Here is a 17,269-nt window from a genome sequence, read left to right as displayed (position 1 = left end):
TTGTTTATGTACTTTGTAAGGCGCTGCGGAACACTTGTGGCGCCATATAAATAAACGATAATGATAATAATAATAATCCCGATGCCGGAATCCCAACAGCCGGGATGCCGAACGTAAGTATAGCGGGGCTGGATAGGACAGCCGCGGGGGGAGGCGTTAGATTCAGTTTAGGCGTCACAAGAGGGTTTAGGGTTAGGCTAGGGCAGGGGGAGGTTAGTGTTAGGTACCCCCCGGGCGTGGGTTAGGACTTGGCACCACTGGGGGGGGGGGTTAGGTTTAGGCAGTAAGGGGGGAGGATTAGGTTTAGGCACTAACGGGGAGGGTTAGGGTTAGGAAGGGGTGGAGGGAGGGTTAGTGTTAGCATGTAGAAACAAAGGGTTAGGGGGAGAAGGGGGGAGGGTAAGTATTCTTACAGGACCCTTGTCGGGATCCTGAGCATCGGGATGCAGCTGTCGGTGTATTGACAGTAGGCATCCGACTGCTGGGATTTCATACCCATTCCTTATAAGGGTGTACCCACATCTAATGCACCATGACAGCATAAAAGTCGCTCCACTTAAAGTACTGTACAGGACCGTCTTATCAGCATTGTAGGCCCTGGGCGAAGCAATGCAGTGGGACCCCTACTGAACTATTCACGGGAATAAAAATTTAAACGGTCAATAAAATTAAATCTTTTGATTAATTGGTGCTATCAACAAAATCAAAGTTTAATCAAGAAAACATGATGTAAAGCGAGGGTTACTGACTACATCTTCTTCTTTTCTCCAGCTCGCAGTGCAGTTCCTACTCTGCACCGCAGCTGTGATTAAAGTATGGGGGCCCCCTGATAGAGTGACGCCCGGGGGTGATGTGCACAATCAGAGCGGCCGGGGAGAATCTTTCTCTGCCTGCCTCTCAGCTGGCAGCCCTTGGCACGGAGCGAGTGGCCGTACACTCCATGTAGATACCCCCTGGTCCAGCCCACCCCTGCTCAAAAGCCCCTAGAATCGTGGGGCCCTGTCCATCATAACGCATGAAATCTATGTGCTTGTAGTAAAAATGAGAGCATTTGTGCAGACATAGGAGCATCATTTTACAGAATCTGTAGGTTTAGAGGCACGACAAAGTTATTTTAAGCTTATGGAGCCAAACAGCCAGAGAAAAGATACTAAAATTAAATGGGGCAATAAATTGACATGGAGATAGACAACGTACAGTGATCCAGAACGCTGGGGAGCTATTTTCACATGAATTATGATCTTTCAGGAGCTATCGCATTAAGTCATGGTCTAAATTTAGACAATAATGTGATCCGTCTATCTGATCCTGCATCCCAAGGCACAAATCGATACTTACAAGTAGAGACGCATAGACCCGGCTGAATTGGTTTTCTGAAAAATCACTCCTTCAGCGCAGAACCGTTTTCTGAGTTAAAGGGCAAATTCACTAATAATAACAAATAAAAATTATTATACCAGGTACTACAACTTACCGGAATACCTTCCGATTCTTTAAATTAGGGGTGAGCGGGTTCGGTTTTACTCGGATTTACTTGGATCTTTAAACCGCATTTTATTGGCTATCGCCTATCATGTGTTTTGGATAGCCAATATAATAAATCCGAATTTGCGGTAAAGTGGCGATAAGAACCGAGTAAATCCGAGTAAAACCGAGCCTGCACATCCCTACTTTAAATATGTTATCTGGCAGAACATTTTGTTTTTGTTTAATCCACAAGTTATATATTACAAACAATCACCACATACTGTAATACTACTTACCCGGGTTCCAGCAGTGCAGCCATTACAGCAGGTAACCCAGGTCTGGTGTGATTTATCCATGTTAAGTTCTGTTGGGTCCATAAATTAAAAGTACATAAAGTATTACATCGCTATTTTAGTAATGAAATATTTTTAAACATTATACTCATTTAATACAGATACTGGGTAGTACACACCATACGATATATCATCCCAATGCGGATCGGAACAATATATCGCACACATGAAATAATGTTTACGCTCGATTGGTCATTCCCAGCTGTTGTTCACTGAATTGTCCCATTATATTTGCTACTTGTCCAATGGGACGATTCAATGAAAGAGGTGGTGTAGTTACATGTGGGGTGTAACCAGTGCTTAAAGTGGTCCTAGAGTAGTGGGGGAACTCCGCCTTCTAAAAAAACGACAGTGTGCGCCGTAGGCCGTAGAAAGGGGTGCGGTCACAAAATAAATGGGCGTGGTCACACAATAGTATTCCCAAATCAATTTACACCACACAGTAACACAATCTTGACTCACCCAATTCACATTACACCACATAGTTGTGTCCCTTCATGTATGACACACAGCAGTGCCCTTTTTACACAATGCCCACAGCAGCAGTGCCCCTTATGCAAATGCAATGCCCATTGTAGTGGTGCCCCTGATGCAGTGCCCCCAGTAGTGGTGCCCATTATGCAGTGCACACAGTAGTGGTGCCCTTTATGCAGTGCCCACAGTAGTGGTGCCCTTTATACAGTGCCCCCAGTAGTGGTAGTGCCCCATATGCAGTGCCCCTAGTAGTGGTGCACCTTATGCAGTGCCCTTTATTCAGTCCCTCCAGTAGTGGTGCCCTTTATGCAGAGCCCACAGTAGTGGTAGTGCCCCTTATTCAGTGGCCCCAGTAGTGGTAGTGCCCCTTATGCAGTGCCCCTAGTAGTGTTACCCCTTATGCAGTGACCCTTATTCAGTCCCTCCAGTAGTGGTGCCCTTTATGCAGAGCCCACAGTAGTGGTAGTGCCCCTTATTCAGTGCCCCTAGCAGTGGTGCCCTTTATGTAGTTCCCCCTGTGTAATGCCCCCAGTAGTAATTCCCCCAGTAGTAATGCCCCCTGTGTAATTCCCCCAGTAGTAATGCCCCCAGTAGTAGTGCCCCCTCTGCTTACATTACAAAAAAACCCAATACTTACCTTAAACCCCGCTTCTGTGTGGCTCTGGTCTGCCTGGCTGCTCCGAGTCCTCTGAAATTACTATGGGAGAGACGTCTCTCCCATAGTGCCCGTGAGGGGAGCAGAGCTGGAGCTCAAGAGTGAACTGAAGCCTCCGGCTGCCGCTAACCCTGCGGGGAGGGAGCCGGGCGCCCGCTGGTAGCAAAATCTCAGTGGGCACCCAGCAAATGGAGCCTCCCTGCGGCACCCGTCTAAGGTGGGTCAGAGGAGGCGGAACTGGTTCCGTCTCCAAATAGAAGTGACGGAACGCAGTTCCGCCCCGTTTCGGTCCACTTTAACCCCTGCGTGTAACAATACATTGCACTGTCGTATGGCGAATCATGCATATGGTGTGCGCGATGGGTCGTTACGCCAAATTGCTGGGATGCATCGTAACGTGTGATACCCAGCTTAATAATCATTTTTAATAGAAAAAATGCTGTTGTTATATTAAAGCCACCCATTGCACGCCGGCAAAACTTCTCATTGGTGGGGTTATCACCAGTGTCGATATCGACGTATAGGGTGATGCGGCAACAAGACCTAATACTGAGCAAAACTCCTCTTTTCATGGACTCCTTTAAAATAGGGATGTGCAGGCTCGGTTCTACTCGGTTCCGTTCGGTTTTTTTTCCCGAATCTTATTGGGTTTCAGCTGTCATGAGTTTTGGATAGCCAATAAGATTCGGTAAAAAAAAACGAACGGAACCGAGTAGAACCGAGCCTGCACATCCCTACTTTAAAATAGACATCTAGGAAATAGGGGCAGCTATGTTTTTTTTTTATTTTGCTTTTCACAATTTATAATCTACAAATAATAATGAGATGATTTTCAAATTACAGTTGTCTTTTTTTTTATTTGTTTTTATGCTGCCGAAATAAAGGACTTAAGGGTCTAATTGATCAATGATTTTTATTATTCACAACGAGCGATAGCATCTGTTTGAAAAATGACAGTTGGGAGCTGATTGGCTGAAGCACCATTTATCATACGCAACGAGTTTTATTACATGTTGCACATGAAAAAACTAGTTGATAAATAGTCCCCTTAATAAAGTGTGGGCTGGTGAACTGGACTGAACAGCATCCATCTTGCAGAATGTTCTTCTTTGTTCAAGTCTCAAACATACAGGGAATGATTGTGAGATAAAACCTACTGTGACCAGCACATGTAAAAATTCATAACATAGAATGGAGAATTAAGATGTAATCTAGAGGAAAGTACACGTCACAACAAAGAGAGTCTACACAGTGACAACCTAAGGTACAGTGCCACCTACTGCTCATTTAGTAGAACTTCTCAAGATATACTTATCCTGTAACTGTTGTACTACTACAATCATAATAGCCTGGCTTTTCAAATTCCTCTCCCTTCTCTACTCACTACAGTATAAATTGGCCGGCAACCAAAGTTACTTTTATAGTATTACTTTATTAATGTAATGTTGCTATGGAAACAGCCTAACTCTAATGGGGGGTATCTAATTAGCCGGTGGGTTTTCACCCACGCCATGCAGGCAGATGCTATTCAATGGAATAATGTTTTTCCCACGCGGTAAATCAGGGGTTAACTCACGGAAACCCACTGATTCCTGCATGAATTGAATTCAGCCTCACTGCGATACATATTATGTCAGCTTTTGTCAAGGTGTGGAACCATTTACATATAGTATACTGCGTCCATACAGTTAATTGTTATTAATAACTCATTGTATATATGGCAGCCACTATTTTAGGCTTAGCGTTGCTTAATATAGTGTTTCCCGCGCCTCCTGTCAGAAGGGTCGGCCATGCTTGTTTCCTGTGCCATCCCCAGGGCACACTATGGAAAGACAAACACTGGTGGCGAGGAGGTGATATGTGATACTGCATAACGTTCCTGCCTTCTTTGGCGTGGAAAAGCCGATCGCCTGTGAAGATGAACAGACATACATATGACCTGTCAGTCATCACAGAGCTTTGCAGGACTTAAAGCAACAACCTCAGAGAATAAAACACACACACAATATACACACATAACGTAATTAACATAATATGCATAACATTTACAACATGACACAACCTATACACATAGCATATACACACATATAAAACATAACATATATAACACTGATGCAAACATATGACCACATATACTGTATACACACAACATACACAGTATAAATTAGGGGTGTGCACCGGCCACTTTTCGTGTTTTGGTTTTGGATCTGGATCTTTCTTCGTGTTTTGGATCTGGATTGGTTTTGCCAAAACCACCCTTCTGTGTTTTGGGTTCTGAGTTTTGTGTTTTGAATCTGTATTTTTTTTTTAAAAAGCATAAAAACAGCTAAAATCACAGAATGTGTTGATTTTTCAGCTCCTATGCTATTATTAACCTCAAAAACCTTAATTTCCACTCATTTCCAGTCTATTCTGAACACCTCACACCTCACAATAGTGTTTTTATGTCCAAAAGGTTGCACCGAGGTAGATGGATGACTATGCTAAGCGACACCAGTGGGCGGCACAAACACGTGGCCCATCTAGGAGTGACACTGCAGTGGCAGACAGGATGGCAGTTTGAAAAACTAGGCCGCAAACAGTACATAATGCAAAGAAAAAAAAGAGATGCAAGATGGAATTGTCCATGGGCCCTCCCACCCACTCTTATGTTGTATAAACAAGACGTGCACACTTTAACAAACCAATCATTTCAGCGCCAGGGTCTGCCACACGACTGTGGCTGAAATGATTGGTTCGTTTGGGCCCCCACAAAACAAGCTGGCAATTAATCTATCCCTGCACAAACTGGCTCTACGGAGGCAAGATGTCGTCCTCAACCTCCTCACCCAACGATTCCTCACCCTCTTCAGTGTTGTGTACATCCTCATCCTCACAGAGTATTAATTCGTCCCCACTGGAATCCACCACCACAGGTCCCTCTGTACGTTCTGGAGGCTCGTCTCCAGGGAAGAGTTGATAATTCATTTTTATGAACATCATCTTCTCCACATTTTGTGGAAGCAACCTCCTACGCCTTTCGCTGACAAGGTTCCCGGCTGCACTAAACACTCTTTCGGAGTACACACTGGAGGGGGGGGCAACTCAGGTAAAATAGACCCAGTTTGTACAGGGGCCTCCAAATTGCCTCTTTTTCCTGCCAGTACATGTACGGACTGTCTGACATGCCTACTTGGATGCTGTCACCGATGTAATCCTTTAACAGACAGACGCACACTTGTCGCTGCTGCTTTGAGGATGCAGGTGCGGCTACAGCCCACACATTTCACACACAAACACAGAAAAAAAGAAGATTATTTTATTTTGGTTGAAGCGCACTTTGGGGGTTACACCACCCTTTAACAGACAGACGCACGCTTGTCGCTGCTGCTTTGAGGATGCAGGTGTGGCTACAGCCCACACATTTCACAAAGACAGAAATAAAAAGAATTTTTTATTTTTTGTGGAGCGCACTTTGGGGTTTACACCACCCTTTAACAGACAGACGCACGCTTGTCACTGCTGCTTTGAGGATGCAGGTGCGACTACAGCCCACACATTTCACAAAGACAGAAAAAAAGAAGAATTTTTTTATTGTTTGTGGAGTGCACTTTGAGGGTTACACCACCCTTTAACAGACAGACGCACGCTTGTTGCTGCTGCTTTGAGGACAGTATCATATGCAGTGACAGTAGACTTGTCAGAAATTGTTGGCACGTCCTTCAGTCCGGACCAGATGTCCAAACCGGCCCTTGACTTATGACACAGGCGCACGCTTGGCACTGCTACTGTGTTGATGCACGTGCAGCTACATCGCACACGCTTGTCGCTGCTGCTTTGAGGATGCAGGTGCGGCTACAGCCCACACATTTCACAAACACAGAAAAAAATTGTTTTTTATTTTTTGGAGCACTTTGAGGGTTACACCACCCTTTAACAGACAGATGCACACTTGTCGCTGCTGCTTTGAGGATGCAGGTGCGGCTACAGCCCACACAATTCACAAAGACAGAAAAAAAGAAGAATTTTTTTATTGTTTGTGGAGTGCACTTTGAGGGTTACACCACCCTTTAACAGACAGACGCACGCTTGTCGCTGCTGCTTTGAGGATGCAGGTGGAATCTAGACAGGATTTGGAACCGGGTACACACTACCTCCATCAATTGTCTAAATCCCACTGCACTAATGGCGGATACCGGATGCACGTCTAACACCAACATAGTAGTCAAGGCCTCAGTAATACGTTTTGCTTCAGGATGACTGCTGTTGTACTTCATCCTCCTCGCTAAGGACTGTTGGAGGGTCAATTGTTTAGTAAAAGTAGTGGTGTTCCTACTTCCTCTCTGGGATGATGAACAACTCCCAGCAGCAGCAACAGCACTAGGAGGAAGTGGTTCTTGATCTTTCCCTATTTTATTTTTATCGGAGAAAGTTTGGTCCTCCATTTATGTTATATTGATATATACGTGTGGCTAAGGCGCACACAAACACAGAAAATATTTTTTTATTTTTGTTGGAGAGTAGTGCACTTTGTGGGTTACACCACCCTTTAAGAAATGAGCCAGCTGGCCCTTTACTTATGGGACACAGGCGCACGCTTGGCGCTGCTCCTTTGTTGATGCATGTGCAGCCGCAGTGCACACAATTCACAAACACAGAAAATATTTTTTTATTTTGTTTGGAGTGCACTTTGGGGGTTACAGCACCCTTTAACAGTCAAGCCAGCCGGCCATTTACTTATGACACAGGCGCACGCTTGGCACTACTTTGTTGATGCACGTGCGGCTACTGTGCACACAATTCACAAACACAAAAAAATATATATTTTTATTTTTTTTGGAGTGCACTTTGGGGGTTACAGCACCCTTTAACGGTCAAGCCAGCCAGCCCTTTACCTGTGACACAGGCGCACGCTTGGCGCTACTTTGTTGATGCACGTGCGGCTACTGCGCACTCAATTCACAAACACAGAAAAAATATTTATTTTTTTTGCACTTGGGGGGAGCATCCCTGATGGACAGAGCACCCCCTGGACAACACTACAGCACCCCTTTAGGACTGGGACACTGCACAGGACTTTGGAGTGGACACAGCCCCTATGGACAACTGACTGCACAACACAGTCCAGCCAGCCCCTATGGACTTTGGAGGAGTGGACACAGCCCCTATGGACAACAGCAGCACAGCACAACACAGCCAGCCCCTATGGACTTTGGAGGAGTGGACACAGCCCCTATGGACAACAGCAGCACAGCACAGCACAGCCAGCCCCTATGGACTTTGGAGGAGTGGACACAGCCCCTATGGACAACAGCAGCACAGCACAGCACAGCATAACATTACACTAGCAATGAGTGCGGTCAGCGCTACACATTTACACAGGACCGGCGCTAGGCTTCCAGCGCCGGTGTTGTGCTGCACATCTGAGCCCGTTCCCTCCCCCTGAGCGCTTGTCCAATAGCGCCAGGAGGCGGGCTCAGGCTGTGCATAACACACGCATCGCCGCCAGCGCTGCCGGCGATGCGTGTGTTAAACAGCAGCCAATGAGAGTCAGATAGACTCTCATTGACTGCTGCAGCACCCACTGCAAGAGCCGGACTTCCGTCCGGCTCCTGCAGTGGGTAATGGGACAGAGACGTCATGACGTCAGTCCCATAATGCTGAGCGCGCCAGCCCGGGAGGACTGGCGGGCGGCGGCGGGAGGACTGGAGGAGCAGCAGCAGCAGCAGCGTGGATTCAGGTAAGTATGTTTTTATATATGTATTTTTAAAAACATGTCAGCACTACTGGGGGCACAACGGGGGTGGCTACCACTGGGGGTACCTCTACTGGGGTGGGGGCACAACGGGGGGGTGGCTACTACTGGGGGCACCATTATTAGGAGGACCTCTACTGTGGGGGGCTATTACTGGGGGCACCATTATTGGGAGGACCTCTACTGGGGGGGTTTATTACTGAGGGCACCATTATAAGGAGGACCTCTACTGGGGGGGCTATTACTGGGGGCACCATTATTAGGAGGACCTCTACTGGGGGGGGCTATTACAGGGTGCAGTTAATCGGGAGGGGGAACCTCAACTGGGGACCACTACTTGGGGGGGGGAACTACTACTGGGGGCATTATAAAAGGGGCCTACTACTAGGGGCACTGCACTGGGGGGACCACAACTGGGGGCAATAACAGGAAGGACCACTACAGGGACCACTGGATAGGGGGGTCACTACTGGGAGCCTGCATCAGGGGGACCACTACTGGGGGCACTGCATGGGAGGGGGGGACTACTGCTGGGGAAACTATATATGGGGCTTACTGCTAGGGGCACTGCGGGGACCACTACAGGGGGCACTAGATAGGGGGGATCACTACTGGGTGCCTGCATAAGAGGAAACCACTACTGGGAAACCTGCATGGGGGGGGCTACTGCTGGGAGCACTATATAAAGGGCACTGCATAGGGGGGGGGGACTACTACTGGGGGCACTATATAAAGGGCACTGCATAAGGGGATACCACTACTGGGTGCACTGCATTGTGGGGACTGCTACTGGGGGCACTGCATAAGGGTGAACACTACATAGGGCACTGCATTTGGGGGGACCACTACTGGGGGCACTGAGCAAGGGGAACTAATTGGAAGCTGTATAAGGGGGACCACTACTGGGGATACTGTATAAGGGGCACTACTATGGGCCTGCATAAGAGGGACCACAACTGCATACTGGGGGTACTGTATAAGGGGTACTACTGGGGTTAAGTTGCATATGGATAGGAATGTTCAGCGTGAAAATAAAGGGGTGTGTCATGTTGACAAGCCCCATTTTTAAGTGACCACGCCCTAGCAAGTGGCCGCTCGTTGCAGATGATGTTCGCTAATGTGCGCATGCGTATAGTTTGCAGTGGGCGTGTGCAAACTAGTACGAGTGATCGGAATGAGCTCGCTCGCCCTGCAAAGACAGCCCAGTGGAATGAGTGACAGGAGAGGCCGTTTGTGGGTAGTAACAGGGGCAGGCCAGTAGTAACAGGGGAGTGGAGTTGCGGACGCAGGCGTGCCAGAATGTTTTCACGCCATTTCTGGGGCATGCATAATTAAGAGGCAGCATCATAGTGTACGTCACCTGGTTGAATAATACACTGAAATGCTCGCAGTGCTTGCGGTAGGGTACAGTGAACCGCTAGCGCTGCGGTCAGATTCGATGTAACCCGATGTACCGATGGCAGTATATACTTCCTGGAGATGGCGTACGCTAGTGGGCGGCTAAAGACAGGCTGGTGGGCATCTATAAACACAAAGTGATCGCTCACCAAGACATAGGGGCATATTCAAATAAACCCCGCGGCTAATTGTCGCGCTGGTGGTGATTCAATAAGCGGGGATTCCACGCGCGGGTGTCCACGAGACCCCACGCGTGAATCCCCTCTGACGGGCTTTACCTCGCACCTCATGTAGGTGCGAGGTAACAGCTGCACAAAACCGCCCTTGTCGGCCTCACGCGCGTCAGAAAAACACACTGTTTCCGCACTTCTCGTGACAACAGTGTGTTCCCGCGAGCGAGGGCTCATTTACCGGCACGGGGAAAAAGCTATTTTATTTAATATTTTAACCCCGCGCCGCGGGACATTCGAGCCTCAATTACTCGCGGGAGAAGTCCCTCGGGTAATTGAATATGCCCCATAGTGGGCGTGCTTATGCCTTGCCGTGCGATCGCCTGCCTTGACGTCACTTAGCTGAATTTCCATACGCTGGGAGCCAGCGGCCGCATCTAGCGAGCGGGTCTGAATCAGGCCCTAAGTGTTCTCTACTCTAGAATATCCTGTTTTATTTTTTATATATACGGATGTGTTTAATACTCGGGAGAAGCTTGTACAGCTCCAGTATAAGGACACATATTATACGCAGCATTTCTTTCAGTAAGAAGCTGGTTTTGGAAATAAAAACAATCCGCAATTCTCTGTATAACACAGACCAGGAGTGCAGGAGTTAAGTTCAAGTTCCTTTTCTGTTGATTTTCTAATCGCCTCCAAAACCCGCTGAGAACATATGATGTGGAGGTCGCGGGCCAGCTGCAGTGTGAGGATGTCCAGCAGGCCGCCACCTGCAGCTGGGTCACAGCTGTGGTCAGTCGGCCTGGAGCCAGGTCCAGCTCTCAGCACAAGTGACAATAACGTTTAGCAGTATCTAGTGCCCGCTACACCCTGAGCAACAACACTCATCTGCGCCAGTGAGAATGGGTCACAGCGGTGGACGGGTAATGAGGATGGCACAATCAGTGACCCAGGGCACATTGATAACTAAGAGCATCTAATTGACGCTGAATAATTATAGATGAGTAAATTCCTTAAGATGATTGGATTTAAGGGTGTCGGTCATCTTTAATTCTATCCTAATTCTATAGGTCACTCAAGATTGTTTTAAGTAGTTGCTCATCACCCATCGGGCCCCATTCTGAGCTGAACCCGTCGTATAGGTCAGTTCAGTTACCCGCGAATTGCTCTCAGACAGAATAGCGGTCGTAGATTCAGCTGACTCGGAATAAGGCCCATTATACGTAACACTAATAGCGATGCACGTCTTGTGTATAATGTCTTCTTCAGCTGAGTAAAACAACCACAAACTCACATCTCTACTTTCAGGTGTATAAATGATTAATGTCCACAAGATCAGCTCATGTATCAGTCTTACATCCTTCACCCATTACTGAGACTTCTTACACAGTTTTACTAGCGGAAAAGTCCCGGTGTATCCCCCCGCTGTGTGCACCCTCTGAGCCTGAAGGTCATCTGTACAGCGGTGATCCAGGACTCAGATGAGATTACACGTTGCACAGGGCAGGGCCGAAACTAGGATCTTTGGCACCCGGGGCAAGGCAGTAACTTCGGGGCTCAAAACCTCTGCACCATAACTTTAGACTCAGGGGCTGAATCAGACCCGCTCGCAAGTGCACAGCGCTCGCAAGCAGGTCGATGTTTGCTCCCTGCGCATGCGCTGCCTCCGGCGTGTGCATGCGCGAGCCCCAGCGAGCGACTGAAGTTCAGTCGCTCCGGGGCTTGCTACAAGACGGGGCGGCTGTCGATGTTGATTGACAGCTCGCCTGTTTTGTGGGCGGGGAGGGGAGGTGGCTGCACACAAACGCAGGCGTTCCACAGCAGCCTGTGTCTCTCCCCCCTATATCTCTGCAGCAGCCTGTGTCTCTCCCCTTCCCTTATCACTGCAGCAGCCTGTGTCTCTCCCCTTCCCGTATCACTGCAGAAGCCTGTCTCTCCCCTTCCTGTATCACTGCAGCAGCCTGTGTCTCCCCCTTCCCATATCACTGCAGCAGCCTGTGTCTCTCCCCACTATATCTCTGCAGCAGCCTGTGTCTCTTCCCTTTCCGTATCACTGCAGCAGCCTGTGTCTCTCCCCTTCCCGTATCACTGCAGAAGCTGTGTCTCTCCCCTTCCCGTATCACTGCAGCAGCCTGTGTCTCTCCCCTTCCCGTATCACTGCAGCAGCCTGTGTCTCTCCCCTTCCTGTATCACAGCAGCAGCAGCCTGTGTCTCTCCCCTTCCCGTATCACTGCAGCAGCCTGTGTCTCTCCCCTTCCTGTATCACTGCAGCAGCAGCCTGTGTCTCTCCCCTTCCCGTATCACTGCAGCAGCCTGTGTCTCTCCCCTTCCTGTATCACTGCAGCAGCCTGTCTCTCCCCTTCCCATATCACTGCAGCAGCCTGTGTCTCCCCCTTCCTGTATCACTGCAACAGCAGCCTGTGTCTCTCCCCTTCCCGTATCACTGCAGCAGCCTGTGTCTCTCCCCTTCCTGTATCACTGCAGCAGCCTGTGTCTCTCCCCTTCCCGTATCACTGCAGCAGCCTGTGTCTCCCCCTTCCCGTATCACTGCAGCAGCCTGTGTCTCTCCCCCCTATATCTCTGCAGCAGCCTGTGTTTCTCCCCTTCCCGTATCACTGCAGCAGCCTGTGTCTCTCCCCTTCCCGTATCACTGCAGCAGCCTGTGTCTCTCCCCTTCCCGTATCACTGCAGCAGCCTGTGTCTCTCCCCTTCCTGTATCACTGCAGCAGCAGCCTGTGTCTCTCCCCTTCCTGTATCACTGCAGCAGCCTGTGTCTCTCCCCTTCCTGTATCACTGCAGCAGCCTGTCTCTCCCCTTCCCATATCACTGCAGCAGCCTGTGTCTCCCCCTTCCTGTATCACTGCAACAGCAGCCTGTGTCTCTACCCTTCCCATATCACTGCAGCAGCCTGTGTCTCCCCCTTCCCGTATCACTGCAGCAGCCTGTGTCTCTCCCCCCTATATCTCTGCAGCAGCCTGTGTCTCTCCCCTTTCCGTATCACTGCAGCAGCCTGTGTCTCTCCCCTTCCCGTATCACTGCAGAAGCTGTCTCTCCCATTCCCATATCACTGCAGCAGCCTGTGTCTCTCCCCTTCCTGTATCACTGCAGCAGCCTGTGTCTCTCCCCTTCCTGTATCACTGCAGCAGCAGCCTGTGTCTCTCCCCTTCCCATATCACTGCAGCAGCCTGTGTCTCTCCCCTTCCTGTATCACTGCAGCAGCCTGTCTCTCCCCTTCCCATATCACTGCAGCAGCCTGTGTCTCCCCCTTCCTGTATCACTGCAACAGCAGCCTGTGTCTCTCCCCTTCCCGTATCACTGCAGCAGCCTGTGTCTCTCCCCTTCCCGTATCACTGCAGCAGCCTGTGTCTCTCCCCTTCCCGTATCACTGCAGCAGCCTGTGTCTCCCCCTTCCCGTATCACTGCAGCAGCCTGTGTCTCTCCCCCCTATATCTCTGCAGCAGCCTGTGTCTCTCCCCTTCCCGTAACACTGCAGCAGCCTGTGTCTCTCCCCTTCCCGTATCACTGCAGCAGCCTGTGTCTCTCCCCTTCCCGTATCACTGCAGCAGCCTGTGTCTCTCCCCTTCCTGTATCACTGCAGCAGCAGCCTGTGTCTCTCCCCTTCCCGTATCACTGCAGCAGCCTGTGTCTCTCCCCTTCCCGTATCACTGCAGCAGCCTGTCTCTCCCCTTCCCGTATCACTGCAGCAGCCTGTGTCTCTCCCCTTCCCGTATCACTGCAGCAGCCTGTGTCTCTCCCCTTCCTGTATCACTGCAGCAGCAGCCTGTGTCTCTCCCCTTCCCGTATCACTGCAGCAGCTTGTGTCTCTCCCCTTCCCGTATCACTGCAGCAGCCTGTCTCTCCCCTTTCCATATCACTGCAGCAGCCTGTGTCTCCCCCTTCCTGTATCACTGCAACAGCAGCCTGTGTCTCTCCCCTTCCTGTATCACTGCAGCAGCCTGTGTCTCCCCCTTCCCGTATCACTGCAGCAGCCTGTGTCTCTCCCCCCTATATCTCTGCAGCAGCCTGTGTCTCTCCCCTTCCCGTATCACTGCAGCAGCCTGTGTCTCTCCCCTTCCCGTATCACTGCAGAAGCTGTGTCTCTCCCCTTCCCGTATCACTGCAGCAGCCTGTGTCTCTCCCCTTCCCGTATCACTGCAGAAGCTGTGTCTCTCCCCTTCCCGTATCACTGCAGCAGCCTGTGTCTCTCCCCTTCCCGTAACACTGCAGCAGCCTGTGTCTCTCCCCTTCCTGTATCACTGCAGCAGCCTGTGTCTCTCCCCCCTATATCTCTGCAGCAGCCTGTGTCTCTCCCCTTCCCGTATCACTGCAGCAGCCTGTGTCTCTCCCCTTCCCTTATCACTGCAGCAGCCTGTGTCTCTCCCCTTCGCGTATCACTGCAGAAGCCTGTGTCTCTCCCCTTCCCATATCACTGCAGCAGCCTGTGTCTCTCCCCTTCCTGTATCACTGCAGCAGCCTGTGTCTCTCCCCTTCCCATATCACTGCAGCAGCCTGTGTCTCCCCATTCCCGTATCACTGCAGCAGCCTGTGTCTCTCCCCCCTATATCTCTGCAGCAGCCTGTGTCTCTCCCCTTCCTGTATCACTGCAGTAGCCTGTGTCTCTCCCCTTCCCATATCACTGCAGCAGCCTGTGTCTCCCCCTTCCCGTATCACTGCAGCAGCCTGTGTCTCTCCCCCCTATATCTCTGCAGCAGCCTGTGTCTCTCCCCTTCCCGTATCACTGCAGCAGCCTGTGTCTCTCCCCTTCCCGTATCACTGCAGAAGCTGTGTCTCTCCCCTTCCCGTATCACTGCAGCAGCCTGTGTCTCTCCCCTTCCCGTATCACTGCAGCAGCCTGTGTCTCTCCCCTTCCTGTATCACTGCAGCAGCCTGTGTCTCTCCCCCCTATATCTCTGCAGCAGCCTGTGTCTCTCCCCTTCCCGTATCACTGCAGCAGCCTGTGTCTCTCCCCTTCCCTTATCACTGCAGCAGCCTGTGTCTCTCCCCTTCCCGTATCACTGCAGAAGCTGTGTCTCTCCCCTTCCCGTATCACTGCAGCAGCCTGTGTCTCTCCCCTTCCCGTATCACTGCAGAAGCTGTGTCTCTCCCCTTCCCGTATCACTGCAGCAGCCTGTCTCTCCCCTTCCCGTATCACTGCAGCAGCCTGTGTCTCTCCCCTTCCCGTATCACTGCAGCAGCCTGTGTCTCTCCCCTTCCTGTATCACTGCAGCAGCAGCCTGTGTCTCTCCCCTTCCCGTATCACTGCAGCAGCTTGTGTCTCTCCCCTTCCCGTATCACTGCAGCAGCCTGTCTCTCCCCTTTCCATATCACTGCAGCAGCCTGTGTCTCCCCCTTCCTGTATCACTGCAACAGCAGCCTGTGTCTCTCCCCTTCCCGTATCACTGCAGCAGCCTGTGTCTCCCCCTTCCCGTATCACTGCAGCAGCCTGTGTCTCTCCCCCCTATATCTCTGCAGCAGCCTGTGTCTCTCCCCTTCCCGTATCACTGCAGCAGCCTGTGTCTCTCCCCTTCCCGTATCACTGCAGAAGCTGTGTCTCTCCCCTTCCCGTATCACTGCAGCAGCCTGTGTCTCTCCCCTTCCCGTATCACTGCAGAAGCTGTGTCTCTCCCCTTCCCGTATCACTGCAGCAGCCTGTGTCTCTCCCCTTCCCGTAACACTGCAGCAGCCTGTGTCTCTCCCCTTCCTGTATCACTGCAGCAGCCTGTGTCTCTCCCCCCTATATCTCTGCAGCAGCCTGTGTCTCTCCCCTTCCCGTATCACTGCAGCAGCCTGTGTCTCTCCCCTTCCCTTATCACTGCAGCAGCCTGTGTCTCTCCCCTTCGCGTATCACTGCAGAAGCCTGTGTCTCTCCCCTTCCCATATCACTGCAGCAGCCTGTGTCTCTCCCCTTCCTGTATCACTGCAGCAGCCTGTGTCTCTCCCCTTCCCATATCACTGCAGCAGCCTGTGTCTCCCCATTCCCGTATCACTGCAGCAGCCTGTGTCTCTCCCCCCTATATCTCTGCAGCAGCCTGTGTCTCTCCCCTTCCTGTATCACTGCAGTAGCCTGTGTCTCTCCCCTTCCCATATCACTGCAGCAGCCTGTGTCTCCCCCTTCCCGTATCACTGCAGCAGCCTGTGTCTCTCCCCCCTATATCTCTGCAGCAGCCTGTGTCTCTCCCCTTCCCGTATCACTGCAGCAGCCTGTGTCTCTCCCCTTCCCGTATCACTGCAGAAGCTGTGTCTCTCCCCTTCCCGTATCACTGCAGCAGCCTGTGTCTCTCCCCTTCCCGTATCACTGCAGCAGCCTGTGTCTCTCCCCTTCCTGTATCACTGCAGCAGCCTGTGTCTCTCCCCCCTATATCTCTGCAGCAGCCTGTGTCTCTCCCCTTCCTGTATCACTGCAGCAGCCTGTGTCTCTCCCCTTCCCTTATCACTGCAGCAGCCTGTGTCTCTCCCCTTCGCGTATCACTGCAGAAGCCTGTGTCTCTCCCCTTCCCATATCACTGCAGCAGCCTGTGTCTCTCCCCTTCCCGTATCACTGCAGCAGCCTGTCTCTCCCCTTCCCGTATCACTGCAGCAGCCTGTGTCTCCCCATTCCCGTATCACTGCAGCAGCCTGTGTCTCTCCCCCCTATATCTCTGCAGCAGCCTGTGTCTCTCCCCTTCCCGTATCACTGCAGCAGCCTGTGTCTCTCCCCTTCCTGTATCACTGCAGCAGCAGCCTGTGTCTCTCCCCTTCCCATATCACTGCAGCAGCCTGTGTCTCTCCCCTTCCTGTATCACTGCAGCAGCCTCTCTCTCCCCTTCCCATATCACTGCAGCAGCCTGTTTCTCCCCCTTCCTGTATCACTGCAACAGCAGCCTGTGTCTCTCCCCTTCCCGTATCACTGCAGCAGCCTGTGTCTCTCCCCTTCCTGTATCACTGCAGCAGCCTGTGTCTCTCCCCTTCCCGTATCTCTGCAGCAGCCTGTGTCTCTCCCCTTCCTATATCACTGCAGCAGCCTGTGTCTCTCCCCTTC

This window comes from Taudactylus pleione, unplaced genomic scaffold (genome assembly GCF_031769625.1).
Source record: "Taudactylus pleione unplaced genomic scaffold, aTauple2 ptg000512l, whole genome shotgun sequence".
In the NCBI taxonomy this organism is placed as follows: Eukaryota; Metazoa; Chordata; class Amphibia; order Anura; family Myobatrachidae; genus Taudactylus; species Taudactylus pleione.
This window is presented reverse-complemented; position numbering follows the sequence as displayed.